Raw genomic sequence first — 7,661 nt, 5'->3', positions numbered from 1 at the left:
CCGCGAAGGAGGGACAAGCACACACATGTCAAGAGGGAGGGCATGTGCGCAGAAATTGAGAGGGGGCACACACACGCAAAGCAAGGGAGGGACATGCACACATGCACACAAGGGACGGACACACACACGCAAAGTGAGGGAGGGACATGCACACACGCACACAAGGGACGGACACACACACGCAAAGTGAGGGAGGGACACACAAAGATACACACACACACATAGACACACACATAAACACAGAGCAAGGGACGGACGCGTGCACACACAGCGAGGGAGGGACATACAAACACACACAGTGAGGGAGCGACATACAGACACACACAGTGAGGTAGTTACCCGCAGACACACAGTGAGGGAGGGATACACACACAAACACACAGAGCAAGGGAGGGACACACACACACACACGTCGAGGGGGAGGGCATAAGCACAGAAATTGAGGGGGAGCACACACACACACACGGCAAGGTTGGACATGCGCACACAGCAAGGGGGGACACGCACTCACACACACAAGGGACGGACAGACAAAGCGAGGGAGGGTCACGCACACATACATACACTCAGAAACACAGAGCAAGGGAGGGACATGCACACACGCACACACACACACACACAAGGGACGGACACACACACGCAAAGCGAGGGAGGGACATGCACGCACAATGCGAGGAACGGACACACAGACACAGCGAGGGAGGGACATGCACACACAGCGTGTGAGAGACACACACAGCAAGGGAGGAACATACACAAACACACACAGTGAGGGAGGGACACGCACATGCACAGCAAGGGAGGGACACACACGCACACACAGGGAAGGAGGCACAAGCACACACACGGCGAGAGAGAGGGCATGTGTACAGGAATTGAGAGGGGACACGCACACACAGCGAGAGGGGACATGGACAGACACAGCGAGGGAGGGACACACACACACAGCGAGGGGGGACATGCATTCCCAAAACGAGGGGAGAAGCGCACACAGTGAGGGGGATATACACAAAGTGCAATGGAGGGGGACACACACACACACACAAAGAACAAGGGAGTGACACATGCACACACAGCCAGAGGGACACACACACACACACACACACACAACGAGGGTGGGATATGCACATACGCTGCAAGAGGGATACACATACTCACAGCAAGAGGGACAGATGCACACAGAGTAAGGGAGGGACACGCGCATGCGCAAGCACACAAACAGAAACACACACAGCGAGAGAGAGATACACACACACAGCAAGAGAGGGACATGCGCACACACTGCCAGGGAGGGACATGCATACACAGCGAGGGAGGGTCACACACACACAGCATGAGGGACACACACACAGCAAGAGCGACGCGCACACAGTAAGAGGGGGACACGCATTCACACACATACTCACAGCGAGGGAGGGACACACAGACACACAGTGAGTGAGTGATACGCATACACACACATACAGAGCGAGGGGAGGACACACTCACACACTGCAAGAAGGGCACACACACTCACAGCAAGAGGGACACACACACACAGCGAGGGTGGGACACGCAGACGCAGCGAGGGTGGGACATGTGCTCAGAAAGCGAGACGGGACACACACACACACACAGCGAGGGGACACACACACACAGTGAGGGAGGGAGACACACAGACATACGCACACACAAACACACACACCAGTGAGGGAGAGACATGCACACACACACAGTGAGGGAGGGACAAACACACACAGTGAGGAGAGTTACACGCACACACAGCGAGGGAAGGGGACACACACGCATACACACACAGAACAATGGAGGGACACGTGCACACACAGTGATGTGTCTCCTCGGACGTGTAATCGTTCAGCTCTCACTCCAGCCTGCTCCCTCACAGGGTCACCGTCTCTGTTACTCCCAGGTACAACTAGGCCTCGATCCTCAGGGCTGATTTATATTCTCCCAGCTGTGAGTCAGCCTCAAGCTCCTGCTCCAAGTTGCTCCCTCACACGGGGTCCCTCCCTCTGTGACTCGGTGCTGATTTCGAGCCTCCTGCTCTGCTTTTTATCCAAATCCAAGTCCCAGTCGGCCTTGACCCTCGCTGCTGATTTATATTCTCCCGCTCTGTGCTGCTCTCTCTCAGGTTCTCTCCCCTTGTGACTCCCAGGTAATGGTAGGCCTCAAGCCTCAGCTGAGATTTATAACATCCCATTCCGCACTGCTCTCTTACAGGATCGCCGTTGTGCCTGGAAGACAGTGGGAAAGAGGAGGATTAGACAGAGCAGAGGGTGTTACAGTGATTGAGGGACCTGTAGGGGAAGAAACAGGTTATCTGGGGAGATAGGCAGACCTGCAGTAACTAAAGAACATGACTGAAAGATACAGCGAGAGTTGCAGACACTGAAGAGGGCAAAGGAAATAGAGAGATGGTGGATTGTTCATGACGGAGCTTTGTAGAGTCGAAAGGGCTTCAAAGTTTGGGAGAAGATTTGTAGCTCGGGTGCTCATTGTTGTGGTTCTGTTCGCCGAGCTGGGAATTTGTGTTGCAGACGTTTCGTCCCCTGTCTAGGTGACATCCTCAGTGCTTGGGAGCCTCCTGTGAAGCGCTTCTGTGTTATTTCCTCCGGCATTTATAGTGGCCTGTCTCTGCCACTTCCAACTGTCAGTTCCAACTGTCCGCTGCCGGTATATTGGGTCCAGGTCGATGTGCTTATTGATTGAATCTGTGGATGAGTGCCATGCCTCTAGGAATTCCCTGGCTGTTCTCGGTTTGGTTTGTCCTACAATAGTAGTGTTGTCCCAGTCGAACTCACGTTGCTTGTCATCTGCGTGTAGCTACGAAAGAATAGCTGGTCATGTCGTTTCGTGGCTAGTTGGTGTTCATGGATGCGGATCGTTAGCTGTCTTCCTGTTTGTCCTATGTAGTGTTTTGTGCAGTCCTTGCATGGGATTTTGTACACTACATTGGTTTTGCACATGCTGGCTATCGGTACTTCATCCTGGAGTTGTTGTCTGAGAGTGGCTGTTGGTTTGTGTGCTGTTATGAGTCCGAGTGGTCGCAGTCATCTGGCTGTCAGTTCAGAAATGTTCTTGATGTATGGTAGTGTGGCTCGTTCTTTGGGTCGTGGCATGTCTTCATTCCATTGTCTTTCCATGAGGCATCTGTGGATGAAATTGCGTGGAGTTTGATCCCACCCCACAGCTCACCAAAAGGATAAACAAAACACAGAGAAACATACAAAAACAAAAGAGACTTATAACCAGGTTTGACCGACAGAGAATGAAACCTGAAAGCAACAACACCCCCAGATTCTATGGACTACCTAAAGTGCACAAACCAGCCATCCCACTCAGACCCATAGTATCACTACCAGGGACACCATCACACAAACTGGCTAAAGAACTACAGCAGAAACTGAAACACCTGATCAGTGGATCCAGACACTCTGTATAGTCAACACAGGAATTCTTGGACATCATCAGAAATATACACATAGACAAGGAAGAAACCATGGTCTCATTCGATGTAACGGCACTGTTTACCTCTATCGACAAAACCCTAGCCAGAGAAACAATAGCCAACCTGCTGGACGTACAGAACAGACAACAGGACGGGGAACCTATCAACAAAGACGGCATACTCAAACTACTGGACCTGTGCCTCACAACACACTTCACATTCAACAACCAAATATATGAACAAATCAACGGCACACCCATGGGCTCACCCATCTCTGGACTCATAGCTGAAGCGGGAATGCAAAGGTTAGAACAAACAGTCTTACCGCAAATTCAACCCAAACTCTGGGTCAGATATGTGGATGACACCTTTGTAATCATTAAAATCACAGAAATAGAGAACACACACCGTATCATCAACGCCACACTCACAGGAATCCGATTCACGAGAGGGGAAGAAAAGAACAACCAACTCCCATTCCTAGACGTGATGGTACAGAGAACACCGAACGGAGAATTCACCACAAAGGTATACAGGAAAGCCACACACACAGACCAAGTCCTGAACCACGAAAGCAACCACCCCAACACACACAAAAGAAGTTGCATCAAGACACTGTTCAAAAGGGCCACAACACACCAGAGCTACAAAAAGAGGAAGAAGAACACCTATACAATGTATTCGCCAAAAACGGATACCCCCACAATTTCATTAGGGATTGTCTGTATGGATTTGCGAGATGACTGTCCTCTGATATTGATGAGGGCAGTGCAGATGACGTGGTTTATATGGAGTTCATTAAGGTCTTTGACAAGGTCCCACACGGAAGGCTGGTCCAAAAGGGAAGATCCCATGGGATCCAAGGTAAGTTGGTAAATTGGCTCCACAATTGGTGGAGGGTTGGTTTTGTGATTGAAAGCCTTTGTCCAGTGGGTGTAGCACAGGGATCTGTGCAGGAGCCATTGCTGTTCATTGTGGACATTAATCACTCGGATGTGAAAGCAGAAGGTAACATTAGTAGGTTTGCAGATAACATGAAAGGTGAGGGTGTTGTCCACAGTGAGGGGGATGGACTCAGGCTGCAGTCTGATATCGATCAGATGATAAACTGAGCAGAGTAATGGCAGATGGAGTTTACTTCTGATCACTGTGAGGTAATGCACTGTGGGAAGTCTAATAAATGAATGATATACATCATGAATGGTAGCTCCTCCTGGAGTACTGAGGAACACAGGGACCTTGGTGGGCAAGTCCCTGGATGTCTAAAGGTGTCAGCACAAGTAGACAGGGTGGGGAATACACCTGAACTGGGAGCAGGAGGGGGACCCACATCCTGGTGGGGAACGTTGCTGCAACTGCTCGAGAGGATTTAAACTCATCTGGCAGGGCTGTGTGACCCCAAAGAGTCGTAAGGCCAGAAAGAAAGTTGAGGATGGCACAAATGTTCAAGAGAGCAATATTAGTAGACAAGGCAGGCAAGAACATAGCAGACAATGAGGGAAAACTGGTGGATTAAACTGCAGTTATTTCAATGCAAAGGGCCAGACAGATAAGGCAGATGAACCCAGAGCATGGATGGGAAAATGGGATTGGGATCCCATAGATATTACAGAAACACAGCTGAGGGAGCAACAGGAGCAGCAGCTCAATGTTCCGGAGACAGATACTACAGGAAGGATAGAACAGGAGTCAAAACAGGAGGAGAGCTGGTGGGTTTGATTGGGGGGGAAACATCCCAGCAGTATCTAGAGGGAGGATTCATGTAGGATCACCCAGTTAAACGATATTAGTGGAACTGAGAAATAAAAATTGGTCATTAGTTTTCTACGGTCGTACTACAGCGATAGGCAATGGGAGATGGAGGAGCAAATATGTCAGGAGATTTCAGATATCTCTTAGAATAATAGGGTTGTAATGATAGGGGATCTGAACCGTTCCAAACCTGGACTGGGATTGCTACTAAGTTAAGCATTTGGATGGAAGGAATTTGTTAAGTGTGTTCCGAAAATTATATAAGTGGCCCAACTGGAGAATGGGGCTATCCCTGACCTCCCCTTGGGAAACAAGGTCGGGAACGGGAATGAGGTGTTAGTGGGGGAGCACTTTGGAAAGTTACCACAATTGTATTAGTTTGAAAATAGCGATGGAAAAGGACAGGCCTGGTCCACAAGTTCAAGTTACTCAAAGGAGCAAAGTTGTATTAGACAGGAATTTTTAAAGTAGATCTGGGGAGGCTATTTGCAGATAAAGGGAAGTCTGGCAAGTAGGAATTTTTTAAAACCGAGATAAAAGGAGCGTTCAGTGCCACTGTGTTCCTGTTAGTGTGCAGCTCAATGCTGACTGAATTAGCAAATACTGGCTGAGTTTCGAGGCTGTGGTCAAGAAAAAAATGGGTCGCATGTCAGATATAACTGGCTGACTCAAGGGAATCCCTTCAGGAGCATCTGGGCTGTAGGAATACACTTAGGATAGAAATCAGGAATGTAAAAAGGGGACACGAGATCGCTTTGGCAGAGAAAGTTAAGGAGAATCCAAAGAGACTCTACAAGTGTATGAAGAGCAAAAGAAGAGCTCGGGACAAACCCGGTCTCCTTAATGATCAATGAAGCCAACGATGTGCGAAACTACAAGATCCAAAACAAATATTTCACTTTGGAACTTACTGTGGATAAAGACTGGGGCGCTCAGGGAACTAAACAGTGTTTGTCCTGACCGCTATTGGAATACTGTGTGCAGTTCTGGTCTCAATGCCACAGGAAGGATGTCGTGGAACATGAAAGTGTTCAGAAGAAATGACCAAAGATGTTTCCAGGGTTGGAGGGTTTGTGCTTCAGGGAAAAGCCTGAATAGGCTGGGGCTGTTTTCAGTTGAACATGGGAGGCTGAGGAGTTAACCGATAAAGGGTGTTTAAAATCATGATGGTCATCGATAGGATCAATAGACAAGGTCATTTCCCCAGGCGAGGGAAACTTTTCAAAGGGGTCTAAAGGACAACTGGCTCCCGCAGAGTGGATGGAATAAGCTGCCAGAGCAAATAGTGGAGGCTGATAGATATACATTTAAAAGGCATGTGGATGGGTGTATGAATAGCAAAGGTTTAGAGGGATATTGGCAAAATTGTGGCAAATGTGACTAGAAACGTCATGCAGGAGTTGGTCCGAAGGGCCTGTTTCCGTGCTGTACATCTCTATGACTCAATGTCTTGAAATGAGTCCACATTATAGAAAAGGAGGTGCTGGAGGTTTTAAAACACAAAGGTAGATAAATCCCCAGGACCTAATCAAATGTATCTCAGGACATTGTGGGAAGCTGGTGAAGAAATTGTAGGGCCCCTAGCAGAGATATTTGTACCATAGAGTGCTATGTGTGATAGGCTGTTAGACTGGAGGGTGGCATTGTGGACAGTGAAGAAGGTTTTCTGAGATTACAAAGGGATCCTGATGAAATATGTGAATGGCTGAAAAACTGTAGATGGAGTTTAATCTGAATAAATGTGAGGTAATGCATTTTGTACAACAAACACTGGCAGGGCTCATACAATTAATGGCAAGACCTTCAGTAGTGTTTTAGAACAGAGGGACCTCAGGGCTCAGCTAGATAATTCTTTGAAGGTTGCAACATGGAGAGACAGGAGGGTTTAAAATAAGGTGTTTGCCTCACTTGCTTTCATTGCTCAGTCCTTTGGATATAGGAGTTGGGAAGTCACGTTGAGATTATACAGGCCATTGGTGAGTCCTCTTCTGGAATACTGTGTCCAGTTCTGGTCGACCAGTTATAGGAAGGATATTATGAAGCTGGAAAGGGTTGGGAGGAGATTTACTGGGATGTGGCTGGGTACGAAAGGCTTCAGTATAAAGAAAGGCTGAATAGGTTGGTATTTTTCACTGAAACCTGAATGTTGACAGATGACCTCATAGAAGTTTATAAAATCATGAGGGAGATAGATAGAGTTAATGGGAGTTGTCTTTTCCCATGGACAGGGGAGTTTCAAGACAAGGCACTACATTTTTAAGTTTAGAGGAGAAACATTTTTAAAAAAGACACGAAAGGCACATTGTTACACAGAGGGTGGGTTGTGTGTGGAATGAACTTCCCAAGGAAGGGGTGAATATGGGGACAATAACAATGTTTAAAAGACATTTGGATTAGTACAGGAATAGGAAAGGTTTGAAGGGATGTGATCTAGGAACAGGCAGGTGCGATGAGATCAGTT

Source organism: Chiloscyllium punctatum, chromosome 6 (genome assembly GCF_047496795.1).
Source record: "Chiloscyllium punctatum isolate Juve2018m chromosome 6, sChiPun1.3, whole genome shotgun sequence".
Taxonomy (NCBI): domain Eukaryota; kingdom Metazoa; phylum Chordata; class Chondrichthyes; order Orectolobiformes; family Hemiscylliidae; genus Chiloscyllium; species Chiloscyllium punctatum.
Note: the sequence above shows the minus strand (reverse complement) of the source record.